The sequence below is a fragment of the Helianthus annuus genome, chromosome 3 (genome assembly GCF_002127325.2).
Source record: "Helianthus annuus cultivar XRQ/B chromosome 3, HanXRQr2.0-SUNRISE, whole genome shotgun sequence".
NCBI lineage: Eukaryota > Viridiplantae > Streptophyta > Magnoliopsida > Asterales > Asteraceae > Helianthus > Helianthus annuus.
Genome location: NC_035435.2, coordinates 9,728,650 through 9,739,312, shown reverse-complemented (window position 1 = coordinate 9,739,312; position 10,663 = coordinate 9,728,650). Strand labels below are relative to the sequence as shown.

The 10,663-nt window shown below is 37.6% G+C and overlaps 1 long non-coding RNA gene across 1 annotated transcript; it reads left to right on the top strand.

Annotated features, from left to right (window-relative positions):
• Positions 1-7,399: 7,399 nt before the first annotated feature.
• Positions 7,400-9,941, top strand: LOC110927526. Its single transcript, XR_002585694.2, has 2 exons — positions 7,400-7,532; positions 8,195-9,941. It is a non-coding gene; the product is annotated as an uncharacterized LOC110927526 (long non-coding RNA).
• The last annotated feature ends 722 nt before the right edge of the window (positions 9,942-10,663 follow it).

The following is a 10,663-nucleotide window of genomic DNA, read 5'->3' as shown; positions in this document are numbered from 1 at the left end:
ATTTATCAGATATTTTACAGATCTGAAAACTGTGAGTGACATATGCATGAAAACACTTGTTGTGTGAGATTTATGTGTCATATGACATCTTGGTTGATTTACAGAGTTTTTTGAATAACCATTTTGACCATGATTCACTCGTTACTCTTTTCTTCAACTGAATACAACCAATCCTTTAGTATCAATAACTTTTGAGCTGAACTGTTATGTCAAATTGATTGTTAGATCGAATTTGACTGTCCAAGCTCTGATACCAATTGTTGGGATCTGGGGTCGTCATGATTGTGTTTGTTTGCATAAAACGAATAATAAGTGCAGCGGAAATGAGTAGCAAACTTTGTAAACATAATCAAAGGAAAGTATATATTGATAAACAATTGCTTTTCATTGAGTCAAAAGATTTACAATAGAAAGCAAATGATTACAGCAAGCTTACAATCTAAACTCCCCCTCAGCCTGATACACCAGAGTTGGTTGCACAAGATGAAAGGATCGAATTGAGGAGATGAACTCACTCAAAACGAATCAAATATAACAGTACAGAATACTGTCATATTTATAGGCAAACCAAACTACTGATTTACCTCAGCTGACATCACCATGATAGTGACATCTAACGACCTAACAAACTACAAATACTGTTCTATACAAACTACTGACATGCAACATCTGATAATTAGTAAAATACAAACTAGAGAAAACTACTGCTTCACGTTCCACTGTTGTAGCCTGAGCACAGATGTTGAATCTTTAGTGCATTCTTCAAAGGTGATCAGTCTTTGAGAGAGCAGTGCTTGAGTCTTCAGCAGTACTTAGGAAACAGCAGTAGATAGAGCATCAGTGTTTGTCTTCAGCAGTCTTTAATATATCATCAGTGTTTGATTCATCAGTTGTTGTAGTTGAGCAGCACTTAAGATTCATCAGCTGTTAGATAACCACTGTCAAGGGGAGAGCATAGGATAAACTGCTGCTTATTGATGGTCCACTGATGAGATCCGGTTTTGGCTTTACATTATCTGTTCCTCTGTTAGGGTTCAATCCCAACAGCCCCGTGTCCATCCAACTCTCTCTCTCTTCATTAATTGCAATTCGCAATTTCATTAAATGCGTCTGCAACAGTTGACCACGCCCTCGTGTCTGCTGAGCACGGCCCCGTGGTGGGCAGTAGAAGCTTCTACAGGTTTGTCTTTTGTGCCAAGGCTGACCATGACCCCGTGTTCGCTGGGCACGCCCCGTGTTGAGCTGGACACGCCCCGTGTTGACCTGGACACGCCCCGTGTTGAGCTGGGCACAACCCCATGCTCAGCTGGGCACAGCCCCATGCTCAGCTTTCTTCTTGTTTTAGCTTTAGGAGATGCTGTCGAGGAGTCGGGCATGCCACGTTTCTTCCTTTTCTTTGTATTTATGTTGGTTTTGGATGTATATTTGTTCCTTTTGTTCGTTTAAGCTCATTTGACCCTGTAAATTCAAAGGGAAGACAAAAACACACTTTTTCCAACATTAGTACTAAAAAGGGTTAGTTTTATGCCTTATTTGATGTAATTTATATGTTGCATTTTACACACATCAAATACCCTCACACTTGAATCTTTGCTTGTCCTTAAGCAAAACTCTTTATTATGTGGCTTACACACCCAAATGGAATGGGTAGAAGAGAAGTTTTGGGCTTATCTTGAGTGTCGGGAATCCAAGATCTTTATTGGGTTTTATTTTTATATTATTTACAATCCTATTCGTTATGATTTATTTAGAATGTTTCATAAGAGAAATTATTTATATGGGCATAACATGCCTTTTTAAAATTCCAATTATATACAAGTTCACATGCCTCATGGGGGATCACTCAACACTCGGCCGAAGATGTATTTTCGTGAAACACTCGAGAGCGGCATGGAACTTACTCCTACCATATGCTTGCCAAGCAATCAATCCTCCTCCTTTTTAACTATATACCTTTGTAAATATCAAGAGGACTTTTGGGTGAAGGGTTAGGCTTGGGCTAAAGGTGGGTGGTTGGGTTAGTATTTAGCAGAAAAAGGGCGAAAGGCGTAAAAAGCATCGGTCTTTCGGAAGATTTTTATTTTTCATAACTTTTTATTTTGATGAAGCATTTCTTTCAAACAAATTTCTTTTTGATAAACTTGTTTGTTTATTTCTTTTGGCTTCATCATCATCATATATTTTTTTTTCTCTTTTTTTCCTTTTCTTTTTTTTTTCAACATAAGGAAGTCATAAGAAAAACCAAGCTTGTTACTAAAACAAAGTGTTTAAAATAAAAAGGTTTTGGTGGGTAAAAGGGTGTTTGTTTTGGGTTAAGAAACGAAAAGGTTTAGGCTCAAAGGGGTTAACTAGGGTGATTTTGGGTAGGTGATAAAAAAAAGAAAAATAATGATGTAGAAATAAAAAGGGGTTAGTCCTAATGCCTCCATCATTTACTTACTCGGGTTTAAGTTGGTAAGGACTGGGAATGCATTGTCGTGGCAAGTTCTAGATTCGTAAGAACCAAGCGGCTATTCACACAAGAAACGAAAAATGAGCATTTAGTGTAGAGATATGTATTTATATGCTCAATAAAGGCTCAAAACTCACTTTTATGGGAATGGGTTTTTATGTGATCAAATTTTAACTAAGTTTGTCATGCCGTTTCATAATTTTCTTATGTTGGTTCTTTTTATCACGAAGCTATCGGTTGTAAATTTGTAAAAATATAACCTTTTTAGAACTTGTTATTCCCAAATTAAACCAAGACAAAAAAATGAAAAGTTTTTGAAAAAAAATTTGGGGTGTTTAGCGGTTCCAATAGAGTTTTGTGTAAGGCTTGTAATTAGGACTTGCAAAATTCAAGGTTTTAGCATCCCCCCACACTTAAATTACACATTGTCCTCAATGTGTCCCAAAAATAAGTTTTTCGGTTGATTAAAATGTGTAAAAGTGGGTTAAAAACAAGATTTTATGTTACTGGGTAGCTGAACACGGGGTGGTGTTGGCTGAGCACGACCCCATGTCCAGACTGCCAGTACCAAAAGTAAATAGAAGGCTGGGCACGGGGGCGTGTTCAGTGAGTACGGCCCCGTGTCCAGTTACCTGAACTGGGCATTTTCTGCAGAACCTTGGGCACGGGGCGTGTTGGGGTGAGCACGACCTCGTGCTGAACTTGCTGTAATGAAGAAAAATTGTCGGGAGGCTCTGTTTTTGTCCATGGGTTGTTGGTTTAAGCTTCCCTTAGTATCCTTCACCATCCCGAGTGTGTTTTATTCCTGAAAATTAAAACTAAACTAGAAAATATAAAAGTTAATCTAAATTAAACTAAGGATAGTTCTGCGGAATGCCTCCGTGGTGCGCCACGTTTATAAGGGTCCTTGGCTAGACCCACCTTATCAGGTGGTTCTGGCTCATCTTCAATTAGGGGGTCGTCATTGCCGATTGGATATTTCATTGATCGCTCAAGATCAATACTCTTTTTAAATGCCCCTAATTGAATAGATAGATTATTATACCTCCGGTTTTTCAAAGCTTCATGAGTTTTTACAAAAGGTCGTCCCAACACTAGAGGAGCATCATCGAGGATGACAAAGTCGGTTGGGATTACCATTTGATTTGTTTGAACTAAGACATCCTCAACTACACCGGTTGATTTTATTACTTTCCGATCGGATAGAAAAATAGGTATTTGAAGTGGAGAAAACTCACTAATACTTAATTTTTCGAAAATGTAGTTAGGCATTATGTTAACACAAAGATCTTTATCAATGGTGATATTACTAATAAAGGAATTTTAAAAGAAACATGGAACCGGTGTAATGTTAATTTCAAAAGGGTCTTTTTTTATTAGCGAAGTTTGATCATTAGTTAACTTAACACTTACCATTTCTTAAATTTTAGTGTTAGTGTTTAACTCTTTTAAAAACTTAGCATGAGTGGGTACTAAACAATGATTTTCAAAAGAAGGTGACAAAAGATTAATTTCTTCAAAATTAGACTCTTCTTGGATTTTAACGCTATTGTCCTCACCTTTTTCGTTGTTTAACTCATGTGTCGGTTTTTCACTTATTTGTTCTTCCATTTTTAACTCTTCAACTATCGTTTTTTTATTTAATTCTTCTCTTGCGCAGGACTCCTCCTCCCTTGCGCGAGATTCTTTTATGTATCGCTCGATAGTTTTAAGTTTTTCTATTATCCTATCGGCCACTTCGGTGATAGAGAAAGGATCGGGATCCTCAAAGCTTGAATCCGGTTGTTCGATCCTTGGTTCCTCATAGTACTCATATGAAGTAGATGGTTCATACCATTGTTCCTCATTGTAAGTATATGATGGATAAGGGTCGCAATTTTGTTCTTCATAGTACTCATATGAGGTGGGTTGTTCACGCCATGGTTCCTCATAATAAGAGTATGAAGGTGGTGGCTCATATCTTGATTCCTCAAAGTATGAGTATGAAGGCTCATACCTTGGTTCATCAAAATATGAGTATGGGGAAGAAGGTTCATACCTTAGGTCTTCATAGGATGTGTACGAAGTTGATGGCTCGTACCTGGGCTCCTCATAATAGTTGTATGAATTGGATGGTTGAAATAAGTTACAGTATTGTACCGGGTGCGGGTTACCACAATTAGTGCAATAGTCTCTCATGTAATCATCCTCCTCATAGGTGTAGTTGTAACCTCCTGAGTATTGATCCATAGGGATCACTCAACATACCACAACTGAGTCTCGGGACCAGAAAACAAAAATAAAGACGGAAACAGAGGCTGGACACGGCCCCGTGTTCAGGCTCTGTATCTGGGCATTTTAATAAAAGTTACTGGTCTCGTTGAGCACGGGAGCGTGTTCAGTGAGCACGACCCCGTGTTCAGACTCTGTATCTGGGCGTTTAATGAAAAATATGCAGCACGGCCCTGTGTTTAGTGAACACGGCCCCGTGTTCAGGCTACTGTAAATGCAAAATAAACTAAAATGCAGAAAAATGTGCGCGCGTTTTGAAAAAGTTTTAAAAAACAGATTAGGCCGTCGATTTTAAGCTTTCTTAAAATCCTTGTGTCCCCGGCAACGGCGCCAAAAACTTGATGTGCGTGAAGTGTGTTATATTTTAGGTATATATTTTAAGCCCTTTTACACTTTTTAGCCAAGTTTTAAATTTTTAAAACACGATATTTACTAACACTAAACACACATATGGGCAAGTGCACCCATCGTGGACGTAGTATAGTGTTGGTAAGATACCGAGGTCGTCCAAGGACACAAGAGCTTTTAGTACCGGTTTATCCTCGACGTCTAATCAAATCAAAATGTTAGAAAAAGGTTTTAAACTAAGAAAATAAAACTAACTAAAATGCTGAAAAATAAAATAAAAATAAAAACAGATAGACAAGATGAATCACTTGGATCCGACTCGTGTGTAGTGTAACCTTTGATTATTTTCGCACTTTTGCACTTGTTTAAGAGATTATCTTAGTTATTGTAGTAGGCCCCTCTTTTGAAGGCGACGCTACCCTCAACCCAGTAGTTTGAGTCAGCAAGGATACAATCCTAAAGGGTCGGATTATTGAAAGATAATTAATTAAGTTATTAATGCATAATGTGGTAGGCCCCTCTTTTGAAGGCGACGTTACCCTCGGCTAAGTAGTCTGAGTCAGCAGGGATACAGTCCTAAGTAGCCGGGTTAAAGTTTTAATAGTAGTTTAACTTACGAGGGGATCAAAGAGTTTGGACCCCCGCCATCCAATACCGTTGGGTATTGAAGGAGGTCCTACTAAATTTAACCCAGGTCCTTTGCAGGATCTATACACTGAACAATGGCAAGACTCTTACCAAACCGTTCCCTTAACCCCCGACCAGGTAGCCAACATACCTCCATATAGACCGTGGAGATATGAATGGTGAAAATCTTTTATTTTATATAGACAGTAAAATAATGCCAAGACACCACGAACAAACGATAAGGAAGAATCACCTTCAACATAAGAAACTAGTAATTAAAGTCATTAATACAAAACCAATTAAAAAGTGCAAAAGATTAAAAATAAAAAGTATTACACTAAACACTTGTCTTCACCAAGTGATGTAAGAGACTTAGGCAAACATGGCCTTTGATTGTCAAGAACTCTTACGATCAATCTTGGATCCCGAGACGACTCACACACTCTATGATGGACAATGGATGATGGTGGTGGATGATGGTGTTGTGATGGTGGTGGGTGGTGGGTGAAGTGTGAGAGAGGTAGTGTGCTAATGGATGAGTTGCAAAAGCTCCAAGCACTCCTATTTATAGGCTGAACAGAAGCCTGGGCACGGCCCCGTGTCCATCCAACTCTCTCTCTTCATTAATTGCAATTCGTAATTTCATTAAATGCGTCTGCAACAGTTGACCACGTCCCCGTGTCCGCTAAGCACGGCCCGTGGTGGGCAGTAGAAGCTTCTACAGGTTTGTCTTTTGTGCCAAGGCTAACCATGACCCCGTGTTCGCTGGGCACACCCCGTGTTGAGCTGGACACGCCCCGTGTCGAGCTGGGCACAGCCCCATGCTCAGCTTTCTTCTTGTTTTTGCTTTGGGAGATGCTGTCGAGGAGTCGGGCATGCCACGTTTCTTCCTTTTCTTTGTATTTATGTTGGTTTTGGATGTATATTTGTTCCTTTTATTCGTTTAAGCTCATTTGACCCTGTAAATTCAAAAGGAAGACAAAACCACACTTTTTCCAACATTAGTACTAAAAAAGGGTTACTTTTATGCCTTATTTGATGTAATTTATATGTTGCATTTTACACACATCAACACCATGCGGGCTTATTCGGGAAATACCGGGAACACCGCCCCAGGTTCGCGAGGCGAAGAAAAAAACTCCTCGAGCCCGATATGATTTCAAAATCATGACCGTTGCAGGCGGTCAAATTAAAAAAAATTCATTCACTACCTTTATATATACAAACCTAACTTTCTTACACCAAACGCTACATCTCTCTCACAAACTCTTTCAACCCTTCTTACTTGTAACACCCCGAAAACAGGTTTGGTAATCAAACCACGTTAATATTTATGAACGGGTAAAATACCGTTAGTGGTGAAATTAACCCGGTAAATATTAGGATTTAAATAAATAAACCTAATATTAAATTAAAAAGGGAATAAAAGCTTTAGAGGAAATAAAGTTTATAAGAGGCCCGAGTTAACGGGACTTAAAATAAAAAGTGATTTAACTCCCCGAACCCATTAAGTTAACTAGGAATAATTAACCTAGTTAGTAATGAGTAATTAAGTGAAAACAGGAAATAAAATAAGAATTAATGAACCTTTTTATAAAAAGGTTAGAACTATAGGGACTAAAAGGGTTAAATGTGGAAAGAGTTTTGATTAAAACAAAAATTAAAAACCAAAACACACACAAAGTGTGTTCTGGTCGACGATTCCACAGAGCCAAGAAAGGGGTTCTTCTTTTGAACCCTAAATCATCAAAATCAACCAAATTCATGGGGCAAATCAAGTCTAAATGGAAAACCAAGCTGAAATTAGTGATCACCAAGCCTAGGGGATCACAAGGTATGTCAAATTTCATTATTTGATTCCATCTCAGATTCTTAATGAACTTATGAAATCGAAATTCGAGCTTGCATGATTGATGTTTAGGTGAAACTAGGATGAATCCATGTCTAGGAACAAACCCTAGTTGAAAAATTGATGAATTAAGATTGAAAAATAGGAATTTGATAACCACCCATATATGTGTAAGTGGGTTTTATATGATTGTGATGAACACTTGAATTAGGGTGTTAAATTGATGAATATTGATGTTATGATACAAGTTTTAGATGTAGTTCATAAACACTAGACATGGAGGTTTGAATTTTGATGTTAACCTTGGTAAAAATAACTAGTTATGAACTAGTTTGTAAATTGTAAAAGTATGCCCATTAGGTGTTTGTTAAAATGCCTAAATGAAAGCTAAAATGTTGAAATTTCGAGTGAAACGCACATTTGAATGATATGGAAAATTATGCGAAATATGAAACGATAAGAGTTCTAAATATCATGTTGATTTAGACTTAATTGTGTAAACCATGTGATCGAAAGTAGTTAACTTATGATAAGCTAAGCTAACTAATGATGAAGTCGAATAGTAGTTTTGACATAGAAAATAAGGAAGGTGGAATAGTCGTGATTGTTAATGACTAATCTAACCGCCTTGCAAATGTTGACAATAGTTCGACGCTTAACGAGCTAGGTGGAGGCTTGGGAAAGAAGCGGTCAAACGAATCAAGTACGAGAAGAAAAGCGTAAACCGGATGAGAGGTAAGTGAAACTTACACCTTTTAGTAGAATAAATGTTTATTCTATAAGTTGCAAATACAATAAGGATAATATTCAAGATATGGTTCCCGACGCGAAATAATACGGGTCAGAACTAATATAAATGGTAAAAACCATGTTTAATGGTAAAAGAGATAAAACGGTAAATTAGCCATGAAAAGCTAATTGTAAAAATGGAATTTTGAACGGTTACTATAAGTAAGCCTAAATGAATAAAAAGAGTAAAACGGGTCAAATGGTAATGTGGATACCATTTGACAAATATCGACTAATAAGCACTTGTCGAGTCTTATGCTTACAGGATGAAGCGGCTTATGAATTAGCGTTGCTATGAATTAGCAAATTTTCGAGACAAGGTATTAAAATGGGTCAATGTATTGACCTGAGCCAGGTACACATAATTATGTTGTAGTTAAAAGTGTTATTTTGGTCAATAATTGGTGAGAGTCTTTCGTCGTAAAATAAGAGATTAGAATTGGCCAAAAAGCCCTTAACGGGCGAACCGGGTAAACGACCGTTAGAGGTTGTTTAGAAACTTGTTTATTGATTATGAAACCCTTAGATACATATAAAAAGTGTAGGCAAAAACATTCATGGGTCGAATGCCTAAAAATGGGTCATTTGGGTAAAATGACTAGTCGAAGGGTAAAAATTGGGATTTTGGGTTCCTTACGTTAAATCCACCACAAAAATAGTTGTCGTGGAAAATAACTAGTTAACTAGTATGGAAATGCGAGATGCGAAAGGAAAATAGCGAGTTGGATGCTTAATGCTTAAAAGTCCACTAAATGGGTCAAAATAAATTAGGAAGTTAAATGTGGATAAAGTGATTTGAAAGATACACCTAAATCAGTGAATGTAAGTGCATACGCGAACCCCGTAATGGGAGTGAAAACGCTATTGCTTGATAAGCCCGGGATGGGAAGGAAATGTTAGAAACGACTCTTAATAACATTCTTGCAATGTAATTTAAAATGGGTCGATTAATAGGAAAAGGGATTTATAGACTAGTTGCCTATAAACCGGTTTTAATACGAATAATGATGGTAAACGGGTCCGTATTTTAATTACGGACACGTAGGAAAAAGAATCGTGTAAAACGGACATCTAGATTAAAAGTTATGCTAACTAGAAGTTGGATATTAGTTAAAATATAATTGGGCATATATGCAGCTGAAAGAGAGCAACATTCTGTCAAAATGATGGGGTCACGCTGCGCGACGGCCAAGCTGAAACATAGTCGTGGCACGCGACAACCATCGCGGCACGCGACGGATTTAGAGAACCCCGTCGCGGCACGCGACAAGGGTGATTCCTGCAGATTTTGTTTGTTTTGTTTAATTGGCTCAAGGAACTTGACGAAACATGTTCTAAATTTATCAAAACTAACGTTTGAGTTGGTTTTGATTACAGGTGAATGATGTCAGCCTTCCGGGTGAAGATCAAGCGTCTAACAAGAACCGAACACACGAGATTAAAGTTTCCGCATGTTGTTTCGTCGTCATTTAAACGACGAGCTCAAATATATTATGTTGTAATATTTTAAACTGTAAAAGTTTTAGTAAACCTGTATTTTTCAATGTATATGTAATCATAATCACACATAAATTTTCGTTATTAGTACAAAAACCCTTTTTATTAGTAAGGGTGTTACATATAATTTTTCCACAACACGTATTGCACGAAGAATATGTCGCGTTGGCCACGGTTAACAACACGCAAGGGCATTCCGCATATTGGCGTGAGATGCATACAACTTTTCGTCAACATTCAGGCGATATGATCGAACGTAACACCAAATAACATTGAATTGGAAGGATTTGAATCTCAAGGTTACAAAAGTCCACCAACTGTTCAACCGCGCGATGAATCACGGTTACAGAAGCATGAAGGCAAGAGCAATTACTATGGCGCTTCGCAAGTACAAAACGCACTACCGACGAAAGGGATTTACTCATATGGCGTCTTGGGTGATTTTAAGAGCTCATCCCAACTGGCAATCAGTTCCATCTCACTAGGGATGAGAATTTGGTACCAGGTACCAGTAGCGAGTTTTCCCGTACCGAATTATTTTTGGTACTGATTCGGTACTCACTTTTTGACATTTTCGGTACCGATACTTTCGGCTCGGTACGGTACCAGTATTTTGCCGAATATAATGTTTTAGTGTTTTATTTTTATGAATTTAGTATTTAAGATTACTTTTTTGTTATTAATGAATTAGTATTTTATTTTATTATTTATTATTTTTTTATAATTTAATATAAGTAAAAATAATTGTTAAAAAATGTTTAGAGAGGTTTAGAGAAGAGTAGGGAAAAACTGAATTATCAAGTGCTGATGAGTCTGTGATTGTGGGTGAA